General features: G+C 47.7%; 24 non-coding genes across 24 annotated transcripts; 19 read left to right on the top strand and 5 right to left on the bottom strand.

Annotated features, from left to right (window-relative positions):
* Window positions 1–22: 22 nt before the first annotated feature.
* trnal-cag (transfer RNA leucine (anticodon CAG)) lies at window positions 23–104 on the top strand. Its single transcript has one exon. It is a non-coding gene; the product is annotated as a tRNA-Leu (tRNA).
* A 629-nt stretch (window positions 105–733) lies between these two features.
* Window positions 734–820, top strand: trnay-gua (transfer RNA tyrosine (anticodon GUA)). The gene is given in 2 exon segments: window positions 734–770; window positions 785–820. It is a non-coding gene; the product is annotated as a tRNA-Tyr (tRNA).
* Window positions 821–2,920: 2,100 nt separating this feature from the next.
* trnav-cac (transfer RNA valine (anticodon CAC)) lies at window positions 2,921–2,993 on the top strand. Its single transcript has one exon. It is a non-coding gene; the product is annotated as a tRNA-Val (tRNA).
* A 611-nt stretch (window positions 2,994–3,604) lies between these two features.
* Window positions 3,605–3,677, top strand: trnav-aac (transfer RNA valine (anticodon AAC)). The gene has a single exon. It is a non-coding gene; the product is annotated as a tRNA-Val (tRNA).
* A 249-nt stretch (window positions 3,678–3,926) lies between these two features.
* trnak-cuu (transfer RNA lysine (anticodon CUU)) lies at window positions 3,927–3,999 on the bottom strand. The gene has a single exon. It is a non-coding gene; the product is annotated as a tRNA-Lys (tRNA).
* Window positions 4,000–4,118: 119 nt separating this feature from the next.
* On the top strand, window positions 4,119–4,200 carry trnal-cag (transfer RNA leucine (anticodon CAG)). The gene has a single exon. It is a non-coding gene; the product is annotated as a tRNA-Leu (tRNA).
* Window positions 4,201–4,816: 616 nt separating this feature from the next.
* trnay-gua (transfer RNA tyrosine (anticodon GUA)) lies at window positions 4,817–4,903 on the top strand. Its single transcript is given in 2 exon segments — window positions 4,817–4,853; window positions 4,868–4,903. It is a non-coding gene; the product is annotated as a tRNA-Tyr (tRNA).
* A 2,093-nt stretch (window positions 4,904–6,996) lies between these two features.
* On the top strand, window positions 6,997–7,069 carry trnav-cac (transfer RNA valine (anticodon CAC)). The gene has a single exon. It is a non-coding gene; the product is annotated as a tRNA-Val (tRNA).
* A 611-nt stretch (window positions 7,070–7,680) lies between these two features.
* On the top strand, window positions 7,681–7,753 carry trnav-aac (transfer RNA valine (anticodon AAC)). The gene has a single exon. It is a non-coding gene; the product is annotated as a tRNA-Val (tRNA).
* Window positions 7,754–8,002: 249 nt separating this feature from the next.
* Window positions 8,003–8,075, bottom strand: trnak-cuu (transfer RNA lysine (anticodon CUU)). Its single transcript has one exon. It is a non-coding gene; the product is annotated as a tRNA-Lys (tRNA).
* Window positions 8,076–8,194: 119 nt separating this feature from the next.
* trnal-cag (transfer RNA leucine (anticodon CAG)) lies at window positions 8,195–8,276 on the top strand. Its single transcript has one exon. It is a non-coding gene; the product is annotated as a tRNA-Leu (tRNA).
* Window positions 8,277–8,892: 616 nt separating this feature from the next.
* trnay-gua (transfer RNA tyrosine (anticodon GUA)) lies at window positions 8,893–8,979 on the top strand. The gene is given in 2 exon segments: window positions 8,893–8,929; window positions 8,944–8,979. It is a non-coding gene; the product is annotated as a tRNA-Tyr (tRNA).
* A 2,093-nt stretch (window positions 8,980–11,072) lies between these two features.
* On the top strand, window positions 11,073–11,145 carry trnav-cac (transfer RNA valine (anticodon CAC)). The gene has a single exon. It is a non-coding gene; the product is annotated as a tRNA-Val (tRNA).
* Window positions 11,146–11,756: 611 nt separating this feature from the next.
* On the top strand, window positions 11,757–11,829 carry trnav-aac (transfer RNA valine (anticodon AAC)). Its single transcript has one exon. It is a non-coding gene; the product is annotated as a tRNA-Val (tRNA).
* Window positions 11,830–12,078: 249 nt separating this feature from the next.
* trnak-cuu (transfer RNA lysine (anticodon CUU)) lies at window positions 12,079–12,151 on the bottom strand. The gene has a single exon. It is a non-coding gene; the product is annotated as a tRNA-Lys (tRNA).
* A 119-nt stretch (window positions 12,152–12,270) lies between these two features.
* On the top strand, window positions 12,271–12,352 carry trnal-cag (transfer RNA leucine (anticodon CAG)). Its single transcript has one exon. It is a non-coding gene; the product is annotated as a tRNA-Leu (tRNA).
* Window positions 12,353–12,968: 616 nt separating this feature from the next.
* On the top strand, window positions 12,969–13,055 carry trnay-gua (transfer RNA tyrosine (anticodon GUA)). The gene is given in 2 exon segments: window positions 12,969–13,005; window positions 13,020–13,055. It is a non-coding gene; the product is annotated as a tRNA-Tyr (tRNA).
* Window positions 13,056–15,832: 2,777 nt separating this feature from the next.
* trnav-aac (transfer RNA valine (anticodon AAC)) lies at window positions 15,833–15,905 on the top strand. Its single transcript has one exon. It is a non-coding gene; the product is annotated as a tRNA-Val (tRNA).
* A 248-nt stretch (window positions 15,906–16,153) lies between these two features.
* Window positions 16,154–16,226, bottom strand: trnak-cuu (transfer RNA lysine (anticodon CUU)). Its single transcript has one exon. It is a non-coding gene; the product is annotated as a tRNA-Lys (tRNA).
* A 119-nt stretch (window positions 16,227–16,345) lies between these two features.
* Window positions 16,346–16,427, top strand: trnal-cag (transfer RNA leucine (anticodon CAG)). Its single transcript has one exon. It is a non-coding gene; the product is annotated as a tRNA-Leu (tRNA).
* A 617-nt stretch (window positions 16,428–17,044) lies between these two features.
* Window positions 17,045–17,131, top strand: trnay-gua (transfer RNA tyrosine (anticodon GUA)). Its single transcript is given in 2 exon segments — window positions 17,045–17,081; window positions 17,096–17,131. It is a non-coding gene; the product is annotated as a tRNA-Tyr (tRNA).
* A 2,100-nt stretch (window positions 17,132–19,231) lies between these two features.
* Window positions 19,232–19,304, top strand: trnav-cac (transfer RNA valine (anticodon CAC)). Its single transcript has one exon. It is a non-coding gene; the product is annotated as a tRNA-Val (tRNA).
* A 611-nt stretch (window positions 19,305–19,915) lies between these two features.
* trnav-aac (transfer RNA valine (anticodon AAC)) lies at window positions 19,916–19,988 on the top strand. The gene has a single exon. It is a non-coding gene; the product is annotated as a tRNA-Val (tRNA).
* Window positions 19,989–20,236: 248 nt separating this feature from the next.
* trnak-cuu (transfer RNA lysine (anticodon CUU)) lies at window positions 20,237–20,309 on the bottom strand. The gene has a single exon. It is a non-coding gene; the product is annotated as a tRNA-Lys (tRNA).
* Window positions 20,310–20,370: the final 61 nt, after the last annotated feature.

Genomic DNA, 20,370 nt, shown 5'->3' with positions numbered 1-20,370 from the left:
CAGAAGGAGCGAGACCTGGAGGGTCAGGATGGCCGAGCGGTCGAAGGCGCTGCATTCAGGTTGCAGTCTCTAATGAGGCGTGGGTTCAAATCCCACTTCTGACAGTGCGGGGCCGCAAGTCTTTCCAGTTCCAGTTAAAAGCCCGGCTCCTCGTGTAGTTTCCATAAAGTACCAAGGTATTGTCCTGTTGTCCTTGTATTCTGAGGGCAAAGGAGGCGTTTGCAAGAGGACCTCAGACCTGGTCACCTGAACAGGGACTTGAATCCGGGACACTCAGATCAAAAGTTTCATGTTCGGGACCAAATGGTCCTTCGAGCCGAATATCTTCCCAGTGACCTGCAAGATCCAGAGGGAGGCAGGGATGTTCTGTGCCTCCATTGTCGAGACGGCAGTGGCCCTAAGGTGGTCAGGGCCTGTCGTGGCGGTAATCCTAGAACCCGTTGGTGGATACCATTGGTGAGGGATGCCGTCAAGCTGAAGGAGTTCTATTGGGCCTTTTTGGCTCATGGGACTTCAGCTGACAGGAACCGACAGGCCAAGCGGTCCGCGGCTTTGGCATTCGCTGAGCCAAAAACTCTGACATGGGAGGAGTTTGGAGAAGCCATGGAGAAGGACTTCCGGACGGCTTCGAAGAGATTCTGGATCCGGCGTCTCAGGAAAGGAAAGGAAAGCAGTACACAGTGAAGACGCTGTCAAACGCTTGGCTGTACTCATTCGCACCAAAGCAACAAGACCTTCGATAGCTCAGTTGGAAGAGCGGAGGACTGTAGTGGTTCAAGCTGGCATCCTTAGGTCGCTGGTTCAAGTCCGGCTCGAAGGACAAGCTGTTTCTTGTGTTATGTCTGCCGGCAAAGAATGGCAATACCGTCTTGTCTGAAGGACCTCCGCTTCCCTGTCAATGGAGTTGGACTTGAGTCTTTGTCACGCAGTCTGAAATTGGCAAACGGAGTAATTCTGATTGAGTGATCATTTGAGTGTCTATTTGAATACGTTTCATCTCAACTCCTGTTGGAAAAGAACAGCCATTTCCATGAGAGCACAAGACCCCTGGATTGTACCCGAAAATACTTTGCGCTCATCAGAGAGTAAGGTTGTTGTCCTGGTTTGCAAAGCCTCCATTGTTACGCCAGAAGGTGCCAGTCACATCCAAAACAAAGGGTTCCATGGTGTAATGGTTAGCACTCTGGACTCTGAATCCAGTTTAGGGTGATACCTATGGCTGTATTTGGCCTAGATATCGGGATTGGGGCCCGGATTAGTATTCGCTACTTGGGAACATTTCATCAAAAACAAAGGAGTTTATGGAGAATGCGGGCGTTGATCCCGCTACCTCTCACATGCTAAGCGAGCGCTCTACCATTTGAGCTAATTCCCCTGCTGATGCAGTGTTGGCAGAGAAGGTCCAGTCTCAGAACTATTTTGGTTCCTTTGCTGGAGTACGTCAAAGCGACACAGTCTCTGCCTTTCAGAGTGCAGACACGATGCAGTCCCTGGTTGTCTAGTGGCTGGGACTTGGTGCTCTCACCACCGTGGCCGTTGTTCGATTCCCGGTCAGGGAACTGACATTTGGTTAGGTTTTGACTGGAGATAGGATTTGTCTTGGTCCTCGGCCGAACGGTTCGGGTCATCTTTCAGCGCTGTCTGTGAACTGCTGTCACTGCACATGAAAACAATTCCAAGTCCGCCAATCGAATCCCGGTCTACCTGGTCGACGGACACGTAAACAGTGCAGGTACCCTCCTTTGTGCGGCTCCATTTCAGTGTCCTCCGTTGTCAGCGAACCTCACAAGATCACAGTTTTTTCCTGATCAGGGCACCGTTTTGGGTTGGGTGGATGAGTGGTCTGAAGCACCAGATTAAGGCTCCTTTCGCTCAGGAGCCACTGGTTGAAATCCCACAGCTGTCATTTTCCTTGTCAGCTCCATTATCCACGACTGGAATGATTTGGTAGCAAAGGACTGTCAGATTGTACAACACAGCTGAGCACTTGGAGAAGAAGATGAATAGAGGTCTTGTTCTCCCGGACTGGTTGTTGCAACCGCAACCCTGCTCAAGGTTCAACGTGACACACAAAACAGGAACTCCACGTCTGGGAATCGAACCGCGTAATCTTCCATGTGACAGGCGGAGATACTGGCCACTATACTAACAAGGACTGCTGCTGAGTTGATGTAGTGTCGATTGGCCAAAGCGGAATTCAGAACAGGCTTGTGGCCCATGACCGTTTTTATGGTAGCTGGAGACTTCAACCAGTGAAATCCTTCCGATTTTCTGTAGCTCTTATCCTCATCAACTGACTGTATTCCCCACCCGTTACCGGCATGGGGACATTCCAACCCAAGTTGAGAACACACTGGACCAGGTACACAGCAACACACGTGGCACAGACACAGTTTCACCCTGCCCCCACTTTTACCCACGACTGAAAAAGCAGAACACCACCTTAGAAGCTGAAATACTCACTTAGGAGAACGTTAGACTGAAGTTCTAAAGGTCCCTGGTTCAAGACCGGTTTTCAGAAAAATCCCTGTTTATGTTGTGACTTGGCAAATAGTTTGAAAAGGCTTATTGGCTGGCTGAAAGGACCTTAGCTTCATTCTTCAAAAGGCCAGACATCCAGCCATCCAGACAATGTTAGAGGAGGTTACAAACCATTGACTCCAAGGGCACAAGTTGAGTCCACCAAGATATCAAAGTGACCCCGAGGGTGGCTAAGGTGTTTCTTTCAAGCCGCGATTGTGATGTCTTGTTTTGTTGAAGAAAAGCCCATTATTTCTGGAACAATTTTCCCTACAAAGGAGAAATCTTTGTCCATTTGGACAATTGTCAATCTGCCCCCACTTTGGACACATCGTCGTGTTTCATTGTTTGGCAACTGCTCTGTGACTTCACCAGTCCCCTTAAAAGCCCCGTCCTTCAGGTTTCCATAGTGTAGTGGTTATCACGTTTGCCTCACACGCAAAAGGTCCCCAGTTCGGAACTGGGTGGAAACATGGCCTTCCAAGACCTCCTTTTACAAAAAAATCAAGATGACAAATGGGAACAAGGATATGTGCTTGATGTCTGAAGGTGTGTACACGAGCATCCATCCCCAGTTTGGACACACAATCCATATTTCCCGGATGACTGATGGGCTGGGAATACATAACAGGTCGGTGTTGGAGGACCTGATGGACCGCGAGGGTTCATAACGTAAAAGAAATTCAGAAAAAATAAGAAGGCCCACAACCCCCAAGGCATTTAAAAACCATTAAGAGAACCTTCAAATGGATCCTGAAACATACAGGGAGCCAATGCAGTGATTTTAGAAGCGGTGTAATATGCGCCTGCCTTCTGGTCCTCGTCAGCACACGTGCAGCAAAAGTTGTTCTGTAAAAGTTGTAGACTTGTGATGTTTCTTTTAGGAAGACCAGAAAGCAGGGCATTGCAATAGTCAATACGACTGGAAATAAAAGCATGCATCAGCATCTCTCTATTTGCCCGAGAGAGGAACGGGCGGACTCTGGCTGTATTCTTTAAATGAAAAATAAAATCCTGTTTTTGTAACATTTTTAATGTGTGGAATAAAATTGAGCTCAGTCCCCTTAAAAGCCCCGTCCTTCAGGTTTCCATAGTGTAGCGGTTATCACGTTTGCCTAACACGCAAAAGGTCCCCAGTTCGAAACTGGGTGGAAACATGGCCATTCAAGTCCTTCTTTTACAAAAAAAAGTTAAGGTGACAAATAGGAACAAGGACTTGTGCTTGATCTCTGAAGGGACTTGAACTCTTGACACTCAGATTTAAAGTCTGATGCCCTACGAAGTGAGCCCCCAGGCCTTTGGTCAAAAGACTTGTTTTTGTGTATTTGGAATGAAATGTTTTCTGCATGTTGAACAGTTTTCAACAGGAAAGATATCTTTCAGATGTATCAATAAAAGTGCTGAATCGCCCAATATGGGGCTCGAACCCACGACCATGAGATTAAGAGTCTCATGCTCTACCGACTGAGCTAATCAGGCCTTTTGCTGCTCTAGATATCATTTTTTGTTCTGTTTTTATTGATGTGGCCATCCTGATGTTTGATCAATTCCACAGCTGACCTAGTTTCTCAGGGAACAGAAGGAGCGAGACCTGGAGGGTCAGGATGGCCGAGCGGTCGAAGGTGCTGCATTCAGGTTGCAGTGTCTAATGAGGCGTGGGTTCAAATCCCACTTCTGACAGTGCGGGGCCGCAAGTCTTTCCAGTTCCAGTTAAAAGCCCGGCTCCTCGTGTAGTTTCCATAAAGTACCAAGGTATTGTCCTGTTGTCCTTGTATTCTGAGGGCAAAGGAGGCGTTTGCAAGAGGACCTCAGACCTGGTCACCTGAACAGGGACTTGAATCCGGGACACACACAGATCAAAAGTTTCATGTTCGGGACCAAATGGTCCTTCGAGCCGAATATCTTCCCAGTGACCTGCAAGAGGCAGGGATGTTCTGTGCCTCCATTGTCGAGGCGGCAGTGGCCCTAAGGTGGTCAGGGCCTGTCGTGGCGGTAATCCTAGAACCCGTTGGTGGATACCATTGGTGAGGGATGCCATCAAGCTGAAGGAGTTCTATTGGGCCTTTTTGGCTCATGGGACTTCAGCTGACAGGAACCGACAGGCCAAGCGGTCGGCGGCTTTGGCATTCGCTGAGCCAAAAACTCTGACATGGGAGGAGTTTGGAGAAGCCATGGAGAAGGACTTCCGGACGGCTTCGAAGAGATTCTGGATCCGGCGTCTCAGGAAAGGAAAGCAGTACACAGTGAAGACGCTGTCAAACGCTTGGCTGTACTCATTCGCACCAAAGCAACAAGACCTTCGATAGCTCAGTTGGAAGAGCGGAGGACTGTAGTGGTTCAAGCTGGCATCCTTAGGTCGCTGGTTCAAGTCCGGCTCGAAGGACAAGCTGTTTCTTGTGTTATGTCTGCCGGCAAAGAATGGCAATACCGTCTTGTCTGAAGGACCTCCGCTTCCCTGTCAATGGAGTTGGACTTGAGTCTTTGTCACGCAGTCTGAAATTGGCAAACGGAGTAATTCTGATTGAGTGATCATTTGAGTGTCTATTTGAATACGTTTCATCTCAACTCCTGTTGGAAAAGAACAGCCATTTCCATGAGAGCACAAGACCCCTGGATTGTACCCGAAAATACTTTGCGCTCATCAGAGAGTAAGGTTGTTGTCCTGGTTTGCAAAGCCTCCATTGTTACGCCAGAAGGTGCCAGTCACATCCAAAACAAAGGGTTCCATGGTTAGCACTCTGGACTCTGAATCCAGTTTAGGGTGATACCTATGGCTGTATTTGGCCTAGATATCGGGATTGGGGCCCGGATTAGTATTCGCTACTTGGGAACATTTCATCAAAAAACAAAGGAGTTTATGGAGAATGCGGGCGTTGATCCCGCTACCTCTCACATGCTAAGCGAGCGCTCTACCATTTGAGCTAATTCCCCTGCTGATGCAGTGTTGGCAGAGAAGGTCCAGTCTCAGAACTATTTTGGTTCCTTTGCTGGAGTACGTCAAAGCGACACAGTCTCTGCCTTTCAGAGTGCAGACACGATGCAGTCCCTGGTTGTCTAGTGGCTGGGACTTGGTGCTCTCACCACCGTGGCCGTTGTTCGATTCCCGGTCAGGGAACTGACATTTGGTTAGGTTTTGACTGGAGATAGGATTTGTCTTGGTCCTCGGCCGAACGGTTCGGGTCATCTTTCAGCGCTGTCTGTGAACTGCTGTCACTGCACATGAAAACAATTCCAAGTCCGCCAATCGAATCCCGGTCTACCTGGTCGACGGACACGTAAACAGTGCAGGTACCCTCCTTTGTGCGGCTCCATTTCAGTGTCCTCCGTTGTCAGCGAACCTCACAAGATCACAGTTTTTTCCTGATCAGGGCACCGTTTTGGGTTGGGTGGATGAGTGGTCTGAAGCACCAGATTAAGGCTCCTTTCGCTCAGGAGCCACTGGTTGAAATCCCACAGCTGTCATTTTCCTTGTCAGCTCCATTATCCACGACTGGAATGATTTGGTAGCAAAGGACTGTCAGATTGTACAACACAGCTGAGCACTTGGAGAAGAAGATGAATAGAGGTCTTGTTCTCCCGGACTGGTTGTTGCAACCGCAACCCTGCTCAAGGTTCAACGTGACACACAAAACAGGAACTCCACGTCTGGGAATCGAACCGCGTAATCTTCCATGTGACAGGCGGAGATACTGGCCACTATACTAACAAGGACTGCTGCTGAGTTGATGTAGTGTCGATTGGCCAAAGCGGAATTCAGAACAGGCTTGTGGCCCATGACCGTTTTTATGGTAGCTGGAGACTTCAACCAGTGAAATCCTTCCGATTTTCTGTAGCTCTTATCCTCATCAACTGACTGTATTCCCCACCCGTTACCGGCATGGGGACATTCCAACCCAAGTTGAGAACACACTGGACCAGGTACACAGCAACACACGTGGCACAGACACAGTTTCACCCTGCCCCCACTTTTACCCACGACTGAAAAAGCAGAACACCACCTTAGAAGCTGAAATACTCACTTAGGAGAACGTTAGACTGAAGTTCTAAAGGTCCCTGGTTCAAGACCGGTTTTCAGAAAAATCCCTGTTTATGTTGTGACTTGGCAAATAGTTTGAAAAGGCTTATTGGCTGGCTGAAAGGACCTTAGCTTCATTCTTCAAAAGGCCAGACATCCAGCCATCCAGACAATGTTAGAGGAGGTTACAAACCATTGACTCCAAGGGCACAAGTTGAGTCCACCAAGATATCAAAGTGACCCCGAGGGTGGCTAAGGTGTTTCTTTCAAGCCGCGATTGTGATGTCTTGTTTTGTTGAAGAAAAGCCCATTATTTCTGGAACAATTTTCCCTACAAAGGAGAAATCTTTGTCCATTTGGACAATTGTCAATCTGCCCCCACTTTGGACACATCGTCGTGTTTCATTGTTTGGCAACTGCTCTGTGACTTCACCAGTCCCCTTAAAAGCCCCGTCCTTCAGGTTTCCATAGTGTAGTGGTTATCACGTTTGCCTCACACGCAAAAGGTCCCCAGTTCGGAACTGGGTGGAAACATGGCCTTCCAAGACCTCCTTTTACAAAAAAATCAAGATGACAAATGGGAACAAGGATATGTGCTTGATGTCTGAAGGTGTGTACACGAGCATCCATCCCCAGTTTGGACACACAATCCATATTTCCCGGATGACTGATGGGCTGGGAATACATAACAGGTCGGTGTTGGAGGACCTGATGGACCGCGAGGGTTCATAACGTAAAAGAAATTCAGAAAAAATAAGAAGGCCCACAACCCCCAAGGCATTTAAAAACCATTAAGAGAACCTTCAAATGGATCCTGAAACATACAGGGAGCCAATGCAGTGATTTTAGAAGCGGTGTAATATGCGCCTGCCTTCTGGTCCTCGTCAGCACACGTGCAGCAAAAGTTGTTCTGTAAAAGTTGTAGACTTGTGATGTTTCTTTTAGGAAGACCAGAAAGCAGGGCATTGCAATAGTCAATACGACTGGAAATAAAAGCATGCATCAGCATCTCTCTATTTGCCCGAGAGAGGAACGGGCGGACTCTGGCTGTATTCTTTAAATGAAAAATAAAATCCTGTTTTTGTAACATTTTTAATGTGTGGAATAAAATTGAGCTCAGTCCCCTTAAAAGCCCCGTCCTTCAGGTTTCCATAGTGTAGCGGTTATCACGTTTGCCTAACACGCAAAAGGTCCCCAGTTCGAAACTGGGTGGAAACATGGCCATTCAAGTCCTTCTTTTACAAAAAAAAGTTAAGGTGACAAATAGGAACAAGGACTTGTGCTTGATCTCTGAAGGGACTTGAACTCTTGACACTCAGATTTAAAGTCTGATGCCCTACGAAGTGAGCCCCCAGGCCTTTGGTCAAAAGACTTGTTTTTGTGTATTTGGAATGAAATGTTTTCTGCATGTTGAACAGTTTTCAACAGGAAAGATATCTTTCAGATGTATCAATAAAAGTGCTGAATCGCCCAATATGGGGCTCGAACCCACGACCATGAGATTAAGAGTCTCATGCTCTACCGACTGAGCTAATCAGGCCTTTTGCTGCTCTAGATATCATTTTTTGTTCTGTTTTTATTGATGTGGCCATCCTGATGTTTGATCAATTCCACAGCTGACCTAGTTTCTCAGGGAACAGAAGGAGCGAGACCTGGAGGGTCAGGATGGCCGAGCGGTCGAAGGTGCTGCATTCAGGTTGCAGTGTCTAATGAGGCGTGGGTTCAAATCCCACTTCTGACAGTGCGGGGCCGCAAGTCTTTCCAGTTCCAGTTAAAAGCCCGGCTCCTCGTGTAGTTTCCATAAAGTACCAAGGTATTGTCCTGTTGTCCTTGTATTCTGAGGGCAAAGGAGGCGTTTGCAAGAGGACCTCAGACCTGGTCACCTGAACAGGGACTTGAATCCGGGACACACACAGATCAAAAGTTTCATGTTCGGGACCAAATGGTCCTTCGAGCCGAATATCTTCCCAGTGACCTGCAAGAGGCAGGGATGTTCTGTGCCTCCATTGTCGAGGCGGCAGTGGCCCGAAGGTGGTCAGGGCCTGTCGTGGCGGTAATCCTAGAACCCGTTGGTGGATACCATTGGTGAGGGATGCCATCAAGCTGAAGGAGTTCTATTGGGCCTTTTTGGCTCATGGGACTTCAGCTGACAGGAACCGACAGGCCAAGCGGTCGGCGGCTTTGGCATTCGCTGAGCCAAAAACTCTGACATGGGAGGAGTTTGGAGAAGCCATGGAGAAGGACTTCCGGACGGCTTCGAAGAGATTCTGGATCCGGCGTCTCAGGAAAGGAAAGCAGTACACAGTGAAGACGCTGTCAAACGCTTGGCTGTACTCATTCGCACCAAAGCAACAAGACCTTCGATAGCTCAGTTGGAAGAGCGGAGGACTGTAGTGGTTCAAGCTGGCATCCTTAGGTCGCTGGTTCAAGTCCGGCTCGAAGGACAAGCTGTTTCTTGTGTTATGTCTGCCGGCAAAGAATGGCAATACCGTCTTGTCTGAAGGACCTCCGCTTCCCTGTCAATGGAGTTGGACTTGAGTCTTTGTCACGCAGTCTGAAATTGGCAAACGGAGTAATTCTGATTGAGTGATCATTTGAGTGTCTATTTGAATACGTTTCATCTCAACTCCTGTTGGAAAAGAACAGCCATTTCCATGAGAGCACAAGACCCCTGGATTGTACCCGAAAATACTTTGCGCTCATCAGAGAGTAAGGTTGTTGTCCTGGTTTGCAAAGCCTCCATTGTTACGCCAGAAGGTGCCAGTCACATCCAAAACAAAGGGTTCCATGGTTAGCACTCTGGACTCTGAATCCAGTTTAGGGTGATACCTATGGCTGTATTTGGCCTAGATATCGGGATTGGGGCCCGGATTAGTATTCGCTACTTGGGAACATTTCATCAAAAAACAAAGGAGTTTATGGAGAATGCGGGCGTTGATCCCGCTACCTCTCACATGCTAAGCGAGCGCTCTACCATTTGAGCTAATTCCCCTGCTGATGCAGTGTTGGCAGAGAAGGTCCAGTCTCAGAACTATTTTGGTTCCTTTGCTGGAGTACGTCAAAGCGACACAGTCTCTGCCTTTCAGAGTGCAGACACGATGCAGTCCCTGGTTGTCTAGTGGCTGGGACTTGGTGCTCTCACCACCGTGGCCGTTGTTCGATTCCCGGTCAGGGAACTGACATTTGGTTAGGTTTTGACTGGAGATAGGATTTGTCTTGGTCCTCGGCCGAACGGTTCGGGTCATCTTTCAGCGCTGTCTGTGAACTGCTGTCACTGCACATGAAAACAATTCCAAGTCCGCCAATCGAATCCCGGTCTACCTGGTCGACGGACACGTAAACAGTGCAGGTACCCTCCTTTGTGCGGCTCCATTTCAGTGTCCTCCGTTGTCAGCGAACCTCACAAGGTCACAGTTTTTTCCTGATCAGGGCACCATTTTGGGTTGGGTGGATGAGTGGTCTTAAGCACCAGATTAAGGCTCCTTTCGCTCAGGAGCCACTGGTTGAAATCCCACAGCTGTCATTTTCCTTGTCAGCTCCATTATCCACGACTGGAATGATTTGGTAGCAAAGGACTGTCAGATTGTACAACACAGCTGAGCACTTGGAGAAGAAGATGAATAGAGGTCTTGTTCTCCCGGACTGGTTGTTGCAACCGCAACCCTGCTCAAGGTTCAACGTGACACACAAAACAGGAACTCCACGTCTGGGAATCGAACCGCGTAATCTTCCATGTGACAGGCGGAGATACTGGCCACTATACTAACAAGGACTGCTGCTGAGTTGATGTAGTGTCGATTGGCCAAAGCGGAATTCAGAACAGGCTTGTGGCCCATGACCGTTTTTATGGTAGCTGGAGACTTCAACCAGTGAAATCCTTCCGATTTTCTGTAGCTCTTATCCTCATCAACTGACTGTATTCCCCACCCGTTACCGGCATGGGGACATTCCAACCCAAGTTGAGAACACACTGGACCAGGTACACAGCAACACACGTGGCACAGACACAGTTTCACCCTGCCCCCACTTTTACCCACGACTGAAAAAGCAGAACACCACCTTAGAAGCTGAAATACTCACTTAGGAGAACGTTAGACTGAAGTTCTAAAGGTCCCTGGTTCAAGACCGGTTTTCAGAAAAATCCCTGTTTATGTTGTGACTTGGCAAATAGTTTGAAAAGGCTTATTGGCTGGCTGAAAGGACCTTAGCTTCATTCTTCAAAAGGCCAGACATCCAGCCATCCAGACAATGTTAGAGGAGGTTACAAACCATTGACTCCAAGGGCACAAGTTGAGTCCACCAAGATATCAAAGTGACCCCGAGGGTGGCTAAGGTGTTTCTTTCAAGCCGCGATTGTGATGTCTTGTTTTGTTGAAGAAAAGCCCATTATTTCTGGAACAATTTTCCCTACAAAGGAGAAATCTTTGTCCATTTGGACAATTGTCAATCTGCCCCCACTTTGGACACATCGTCGTGTTTCATTGTTTGGCAACTGCTCTGTGACTTCACCAGTCCCCTTAAAAGCCCCGTCCTTCAGGTTTCCATAGTGTAGTGGTTATCACGTTTGCCTCACACGCAAAAGGTCCCCAGTTCGGAACTGGGTGGAAACATGGCCTTCCAAGACCTCCTTTTACAAAAAAATCAAGATGACAAATGGGAACAAGGATATGTGCTTGATGTCTGAAGGTGTGTACACGAGCATCCATCCCCAGTTTGGACACACAATCCATATTTCCCGGATGACTGATGGGCTGGGAATACATAACAGGTCGGTGTTGGAGGACCTGATGGACCGCGAGGGTTCATAACGTAAAAGAAATTCAGAAAAAATAAGAAGGCCCACAACCCCCAAGGCATTTAAAAACCATTAAGAGAACCTTCAAATGGATCCTGAAACATACAGGGAGCCAATGCAGTGATTTTAGAAGCGGTGTAATATGCGCCTGCCTTCTGGTCCTCGTCAGCACACGTGCAGCAAAAGTTGTTCTGTAAAAGTTGTAGACTTGTGATGTTTCTTTTAGGAAGACCAGAAAGCAGGGCATTGCAATAGTCAATACGACTGGAAATAAAAGCATGCATCAGCATCTCTCTATTTGCCCGAGAGAGGAACGGGCGGACTCTGGCTGTATTCTTTAAATGAAAAATAAAATCCTGTTTTTGTAACATTTTTAATGTGTGGAATAAAATTGAGCTCAGTCCCCTTAAAAGCCCCGTCCTTCAGGTTTCCATAGTGTAGCGGTTATCACGTTTGCCTAACACGCAAAAGGTCCCCAGTTCGAAACTGGGTGGAAACATGGCCATTCAAGTCCTTCTTTTACAAAAAAAAGTTAAGGTGACAAATAGGAACAAGGACTTGTGCTTGATCTCTGAAGGGACTTGAACTCTTGACACTCAGATTTAAAGTCTGATGCCCTACGAAGTGAGCCCCCAGGCCTTTGGTCAAAAGACTTGTTTTTGTGTATTTGGAATGAAATGTTTTCTGCATGTTGAACAGTTTTCAACAGGAAAGATATCTTTCAGATGTATCAATAAAAGTGCTGAATCGCCCAATATGGGGCTCGAACCCACGACCATGAGATTAAGAGTCTCATGCTCTACCGACTGAGCTAATCAGGCCTTTTGCTGCTCTAGATATCATTTTTTGTTCTGTTTTTATTGATGTGGCCATCCTGATGTTTGATCAATTCCACAGCTGACCTAGTTTCTCAGGGAACAGAAGGAGCGAGACCTGGAGGGTCAGGATGGCCGAGCGGTCGAAGGTGCTGCATTCAGGTTGCAGTGTCTAATGAGGCGTGGGTTCAAATCCCACTTCTGACAGTGCGGGGCCGCAAGTCTTTCCAGTTCCAGTTAAAAGCCCGGCTCCTCGTGTAGTTTCCATAAAGTACCAAGGTATTGTCCTGTTGTCCTTGTATTCTGAGGGCAAAGGAGGCGTTTGCAAGAGGACCTCAGACCTGGTCACCTGAACAGGGACTTGAATCCGGGACACACACAGATCAAAAGTTTCATGTTCGGGACCAAATGGTCCTTCGAGCCGAATATCTTCCCAGTGACCTGCAAGAGGCAGGGATGTTCTGTGCCTCCATTGTCGAGGCGGCAGTGGCCCTAAGGTGGTCAGGGCCTGTCGTGGCGGTAATCCTAGAACCCGTTGGTGGATACCATTGGTGAGGGATGCCATCAAGCTGAAGGAGTTCTATTGGGCCTTTTTGGCTCATGGGACTTCAGCTGACAGGAACCGACAGGCCAAGCGGTCGGCGGCTTTGGCATTCGCTGAGCCAAAAACTCTGACATGGGAGGAGTTTGGAGAAGCCATGGAGAAGGACTTCCGGACGGCTTCGAAGAGATTCTGGATCCGGCGTCTCAGGAAAGGAAAGCAGTACACAGTGAAGACGCTGTCAAACGCTTGGCTGTACTCATTCGCACCAAAGCAACAAGACCTTCGATAGCTCAGTTGGAAGAGCGGAGGACTGTAGTGGTTCAAGCTGGCATCCTTAGGTCGCTGGTTCAAGTCCGGCTCGAAGGACAAGCTGTTTCTTGTGTTATGTCTGCCGGCAAAGAATGGCAATACCGTCTTGTCTGAAGGACCTCCGCTTCCCTGTCAATGGAGTTGGACTTGAGTCTTTGTCACGCAGTCTGAAATTGGCAAACGGAGTAATTCTGATTGAGTGATCATTTGAGTGTCTATTTGAATACGTTTCATCTCAACTCCTGTTGGAAAAGAACAGCCATTTCCATGAGAGCACAAGACCCCTGGATTGTACCCGAAAATACTTTGCGCTCATCAGAGAGTAAGGTTGTTGTCCTGGTTTGCAAAGCCTCCATTGTTACGCCAGAAGGTGCCAGTCACATCCAAAACAAAGGGTTCCATGGTTAGCACTCTGGACTCTGAATCCAGTTTAGGGTGATACCTATGGCTGTATTTGGCCTAGATATCGGGATTGGGGCCCGGATTAGTATTCGCTACTTGGGAACATTTCATCAAAAAACAAAGGAGTTTATGGAGAATGCGGGCGTTGATCCCGCTACCTCTCACATGCTAAGCGAGCGCTCTACCATTTGAGCTAATTCCCCTGCTGATGCAGTGTTGGCAGAGAAGGTCCAGTCTCAGAACTATTTTGGTTCCTTTGCTGGAGTACGTCAAAGCGACACAGTCTCTGCCTTTCAGAGTGCAGACACGATGCAGTCCCTGGTTGTCTAGTGGCTGGGACTTGGTGCTCTCACCACCGTGGCCGTTGTTCGATTCCCGGTCAGGGAACTGACATTTGGTTAGGTTTTGACTGGAGATAGGATTTGTCTTGGTCCTCGGCCGAACGGTTCGGGTCATCTTTCAGCGCTGTCTGTGAACTGCTGTCACTGCACATGAAAACAATTCCAAGTCCGCCAATCGAATCCCGGTCTACCTGGTCGACGGACACGTAAACAGTGCAGGTACCCTCCTTTGTGCGGCTCCATTTCAGTGTCCTCCGTTGTCAGCGAACCTCACAAGGTCACAGTTTTTTCCTGATCAGGGCACCATTTTGGGTTGGGTGGATGAGTGGTCTTAAGCACCAGATTAAGGCTCCTTTCGCTCAGGAGCCACTGGTTGAAATCCCACAGCTGTCATTTTCCTTGTCAGCTCCATTGTCCACGACTGGAATGATTTGGTAGCAAAGGACTGTCAGATTGTACAACACAGCTGAGCACTTGGAGAAGAAGATGAATAGAGGTCTTGTTCTCCCGGACTGGTTGTTGCAACCGCAACCCTGCTCAAGGTTCAACGTGACACACAAAACAGGAACTCCACGTCTGGGAATCGAACCGCGTAATCTTCCATGTGACAGGCGGAGATACTGGCCACTATACTAACAAGGACTGCTGCTGAGTTGATGTAGTGTCGATTGGCCAAAGCGGAATTCAGAACAGGCTTGTGGCCCATGACCGTTTTTATGGTAGCTGGAGACTTCAACCAGTGAAATCCTTCCGATTTTCTGTAGCTCTTATCCTCATCAACTGACTGTATTCCCCACCCGTTACCGGCATGGGGACATTCCAACCCAAGTTGAGAACACACTGGACCAGGTACACAGCAACACACGTGGCACAGACACAGTTTCACCCTGCCCCCACTTTTACCCACGACTGAAAAAGCAGAACACCACCTTAGAAGCTGAAATACTCACTTAGGAGAACGTTAGGCTGAAGTTCTAAAGGTCCCTGGTTCAAGACCGGTTTTCAGAAAAATCCCTGTTTATGTTGTGACTTGGCAAATAGTTTGAAAAGGCTTATTGGCTGGCTGAAAGGACCTTAGCTTCATTCTTCAAAAGGCCAGACATCCAGCCATCCAGACAATGTTAGAGGAGGTTACAAACCATTGACTCCAAGGGCACAAGTTGAGTCCACCAAGATATCAAAGTGACCCCGAGGGTGGCTAAGGTGTTTCTTTCAAGCCGCGATTGTGATGTCTTGTTTTGTTGAAGAAAAGTCCATTATTTCTGGAACAATTTTCCCTACAAAGGAGAAATCTTTGTCCATTTGGACAATTGTCAATCTGCCCCCACTTTGGACACATCGTCGTGTTTCATTGTTTGGCAACTGCTCTGTGACTTCACCAGTCCCCTTAAAAGCCCCGTCCTTCAGGTTTCCATAGTGTAGTGGTTATCACGTTTGCCTCACACGCAAAAGGTCACCAGTTCGGAACTGGGTGGAAACATGGCCTTCCAAGACCTCCTTTTACAAAAAAATCAAGATGACAAATGGGAACAAGGATATGTGCTTGATGTCTGAAGGTGTGTACACGAGCATCCATCCCCAGTTTGGACACACAATCCATATTTCCCGGATGACTGATGGGCTGGGAATACATAACAGGTCGGTGTTGGAGGACCTGATGGACCGCGAGGGTTCATAACGTAAAAGAAATTCAGAAAAAATAAGAAGGCCCACAACCCCCAAGGCATTTAAAAACCATTAAGAGAACCTTCAAATGGATCCTGAAACATACAGGGAGCCAATGCAGTGATTTTAGAAGCGGTGTAATATGCGCCTGCCTTCTGGTCCTCGTCAGCACACGTGCAGCAAAAGTTGTTCTGTAAAAGTTGTAGACTTGTGATGTTTCTTTTAGGAAGACCAGAAAGCAGGGCATTGCAATAGTCAATACGACTGGAAATAAAAGCATGCATCAGCATCTCTCTATTTGCCCGAGAGAGGAATGGGCGGACTCTGGCTGTATTCTTTAAATGAAAAATAAAATCCTGTTTTTGTAACATTTTTAATGTGTGGAATAAAATTGAGCTCAGTCCCCTTAAAAGCCCCGTCCTTCAGGTTTCCATAGTGTAGCGGTTATCACGTTTGCCTAACACGCAAAAGGTCCCCAGTTCGAAACTGGGTGGAAACATGGCCATTCAAGTCCTTCTTTTACAAAAAAAGTTAAGGTGACAAATAGGAACAAGGACTTGTGCTTGATCTCTGAAGGGACTTGAACTCTTGACACTCGGATTTAAAGTCTGATGCCCTACGAAGTGAGCCCCCAGGCCTTTGGTCAAAAGACTTGTTTTTGTGTATTTGGAATGAAATGTTTTCTGCATGTTGAACAGTTTTCAACAGGAAAGATATCTTTCAGATGTATCAATAAAAGTGCTGAATCGCCCAATATGGGGCTCGAACCCACGACCATGAGATTAAGAGTCTCATGCTCTACCGACTGAGCTAATCAGGCCTTTTGCTGCTCTAGATATCATTTTTTGTTCTGTTTTTATTGATGTGGCCATCCTGATGTTTGATCAATTCCACAGCTGACCTAGTTTCTCAGGGAACAGAAGGAGCGAGACCTGGAGGGTCAGGATGGCCGAGCGGTCGAAGGCGCTGCATTCAGGTTGCAGTCTCTAATGAGGCGTGGGTTCAAATCCCACTTCTGACAGTGCGGGGCCGCAAGTCTTTCCAGTTCCAGTTAAAAGCCCGGCTCCTCGTGTAGTTTCCATAAAGTACCAAGGTATTGTCCTGTTGTCCTTGTATTCTGAGGGCAAAGGAGGCGTTTGCAAGAGGACCTCAGACCTGGTCACCTGAACAGGGACTTGAATCCGGGACACTCAGATCAAAAGTTTCATGTTCGGGACCAAATGGTCCTTCGAGCCGAATATCTTCCCAGTGACCTGCAAGATCCAGAGGGAGGCAGGGATGTTCTGTGCCTCCATTGTCGAGGCGGCAGTGGCCCTAAGGTGGTCAGGGCCTGTCGTGGCGGTAATCCTAGAACCCGTTGGTGGATACCATTGGTGAGGGATGCCGTCAAGCATCCTATTGGGCCTTTTTGGCTCATGGGACTTCAGCTGACAGGAACCGACAGGCCAAGCGGTCGGCGGCTTTGGCATTCGCTGAGCCAAAAACTCTGACATGGGAGGAGTTTGGAGAAGCCATGGAGAAGGACTTCCGGACGGCTTCGAAGAGATTCTGGATCCGGCGTCTCAGGAAAGGAAAGCAGTACACAGTGAAGACGCTGTCAAACGCTTGGCTGTACTCATTCGCACCAAAGCAACAAGACCTTCGATAGCTCAGTTGGAAGAGCGGAGGACTGTAGTGGTTCAAGCTGGCATCCTTAGGTCGCTGGTTCAAGTCCGGCTCGAAGGACAAGCTGTTTCTTGTGTTATGTCTGCCGGCAAAGAATGGCAATACCGTCTTGTCTGAAGGACCTCCGCTTCCCTGTCAATGGAGTTGGACTTGAGTCTTTGTCACGCAGTCTGAAATTGGCAAACGGAGTAATTCTGATTGAGTGATCATTTGAGTGTCTATTTGAATACGTTTCATCTCAACTCCTGTTGGAAAAGAACAGCCATTTCCATGAGAGCACAAGACCCCTGGATTGTACCCGAAAATACTTTGCGCTCATCAGAGAGTAAGGTTGTTGTCCTGGTTTGCAAAGCCTCCATTGTTACGCCAGAAGGTGCCAGTCACATCCAAAACAAAGGGTTCCATGGTGTAATGGTTAGCACTCTGGACTCTGAATCCAGTTTAGGGTGATACCTATGGCTGTATTTGGCCTAGATATCGGGATTGGGGCCCGGATTAGTATTCGCTACTTGGGAACATTTCATCAAAAAACAAAGGAGTTTATGGAGAATGCGGGCGTTGATCCCGCTACCTCTCACATGCTAAGCGAGCGCTCTACCATTTGAGCTAATTCCCCTGCTGATGCAGTGTTGGCAGAGAAGGTCCAGTCTCAGAACTATTTTGGTTCCTTTGCTGGAGTACGTCAAAGCGACACAGTCTCTGCCTTTCAGAGTGCAGACACGATGCAGTCCCTGGTTGTCTAGTGGCTGGGACTTGGTGCTCTCACCACCGCGGCCGTTGTTCGATTCCCGGTCAGGGAACTGACATTTGGTTAGGTTTTGACTGGAGATAGGATTTGTCTTGGTCCTCGGCCGAACGGTTCGGGTCATCTTTCAGCGCTGTCTGTGAACTGCTGTCACTGCACATGAAAACAATTCCAAGTCCGCCAATCGAATCCCGGTCTACCTGGTCGACGGACACGTAAACAGTGCAGGTACCCTCCTTTGTGCGGCTCCATTTCAGTGTCCTCCGTTGTCAGCGAACCTCACAAGATCACAGTTTTTTCCTGATCAGGGCACCGTTTTGGGTTGGGTGGATGAGTGGTCTGAAGCACCAGATTAAGGCTCCTTTCGCTCAGGAGCCACTGGTTGAAATCCCACAGCTGTCATTTTCCTTGTCAGCTCCATTGTCCACGACTGGAATGATTTGGTAGCAAAGGACTGTCAGATTGTACAACACAGCTGAGCACTTGGAGAAGAAGATGAATAGAGGTCTTGTTCTCCCGGACTGGTTGTTGCAACCGCAACCCTGCTCAAGGTTCAACGTGACACACAAAACAGGAACTCCACGTCTGGGAATCGAACCGCGTAATCTTCCATGTGACAGGCGGAGATACTGGCCACTATACTAACAAGGACTGCTGCTGAGTTGATGTAGTGTCGATTGGCCAAAGCGGAATTCAGAACAGGCTTGTGGCCCATGACCGTTTTTATGGTAGCTGGAGACTTCAACCAGTGAAATCCTTCCGATTTTCTGTAGCTCTTATCCTCATCAACTGACTTATTCCCCACCCGTTACCGGCATGGGGACATTCCAACCCAAGTTGAGAACACACTGGACCAGGTACACAGCAACACACGTGGCACAGACACAGTTTCACCCTGCCCCCACTTTTACCCACGACTGAAAAAGCAGAACACCACCTTAGAAGCTGAAATACTCACTTAGGAGAACGTTAGACTGAAGTTCTAAAGGTCCCTGGTTCAAGACCGGTTTTCAGAAAAATCCCTGTTTATGTTGTGACTTGGCAAATAGTTTGAAAAGGCTTATTGGCTGGCTGAAAGGACCTTAGCTTCATTCTTCAAAAGGCCAGACATCCAGCCATCCAGACAATGTTAGAGGAGGTTACAAACCATTGACTCCAAGGGCACAAGTTGAGTCCACCAAGATATCAAAGTGACCCCGAGGGTGGCTAAGGTGTTTCTTTCAAGCCGCGATTGTGATGTCTTGTTTTGTTGAAGAAAAGCCCATTATTTCTGGAACAATTTTCCCTACAAAGGAGAAATCTTTGTCCATTTGGACAATTGTCAATCTGCCCCCACTTTGGACACATCGTCGTGTTTCATTGTTTGGCAACTGCTCTGTGACTTCACCAGTCCCCTTAAAAGCCCCGTCCTTCAGGTTTCCATAGTGTAGTGGTTATCACGTTTGCCTCACACGCAAAAGGTCCCCAGTTCGGAACTGGGTGGAAACATGGCCTTCCAAGACCTCCTTTTACAAAAAAATCAAGATGACAAATGGGAACAAGGATATGTGCTTGATGTCTGAAGGTGTGTACACGAGCATCCATCCCCAGTTTGGACACACAATCCATATTTCCCGGATGACTGATGGGCTGGGAATACATAACAGGTCGGTGTTGGAGGACCTGATGGACCGCGAGGGTTCATAACGTAAAAGAAATTCAGAAAAAATAAGAAGGCCCACAACCCCCAAGGCATTTAAAAACCATTAAGAGAACCTTCAAATGGATCCTGAAACATACAGGGAGCCAATGCAGTGATTTTAGAAGCGGTGTAATATGCGCCTGCCTTCTGGTCCTCGTCAGCACACGTGCAGCAAAAGTTGTTCTGTAAAAGTTGTAGACTTGTGATGTTTCTTTTAGGAAGACCAGAAAGCAGGGCATTGCAATAGTCAATACGACTGGAAATAAAAGCATGCATCAGCATCTCTCTATTTGCCCGAGAGAGGAACGGGCGGACTCTGGCTGTATTCTTTAAATGAAAAATAAAATCCTGTTTTTGTAACATTTTGAATGTGTGGAATAAAATTGAGCTCAGTCCCCTTAAAACCCCCGTCCTTCAGGTTTCCATAGTGTAGCGGTTATCACGTTTGCCTAACACGCAAAAGGTCCCCAGTTCGAAACTGGGTGGAAACATGGCCATTCAAGTCCTTCTTTTACAAAAAAAGTTAAGGTGACAAATAGGAACAAGGACTTGTGCTTGATCTCTGAAGGGACTTGAACTCTTGACACTCAGATTTAAAGTCTGATGCCCTACGAAGTGAGCCCCCAGGCCTTTGGTCAAAAGACTTGTTTTTGTGTATTTGGAATGAAATGTTTTCTGCATGTTGAACAGTTTTCAACAGGAAAGATATCTTTCAGATGTATCAATAAAAGTGCTGAATCGCCCAATATGGGGCTCGAACCCACGACCATGAGATTAAGAGTCTCATGCTCTACCGACTGAGCTAATCAGGCCTTTTGCTGCTCTAGATATAATTTTTTGTTCTGTTTTTATTGATGTGGCCATCCTGATGTT

The sequence above is a fragment of the Doryrhamphus excisus genome, chromosome 2 (assembly GCF_030265055.1).
Source record: "Doryrhamphus excisus isolate RoL2022-K1 chromosome 2, RoL_Dexc_1.0, whole genome shotgun sequence".
Taxonomy (NCBI): Eukaryota; Metazoa; Chordata; class Actinopteri; order Syngnathiformes; family Syngnathidae; genus Doryrhamphus; species Doryrhamphus excisus.
The sequence above is the reverse complement of the archived record's forward strand: the minus strand, read 5'-3'. Positions and strand labels throughout refer to the sequence as shown.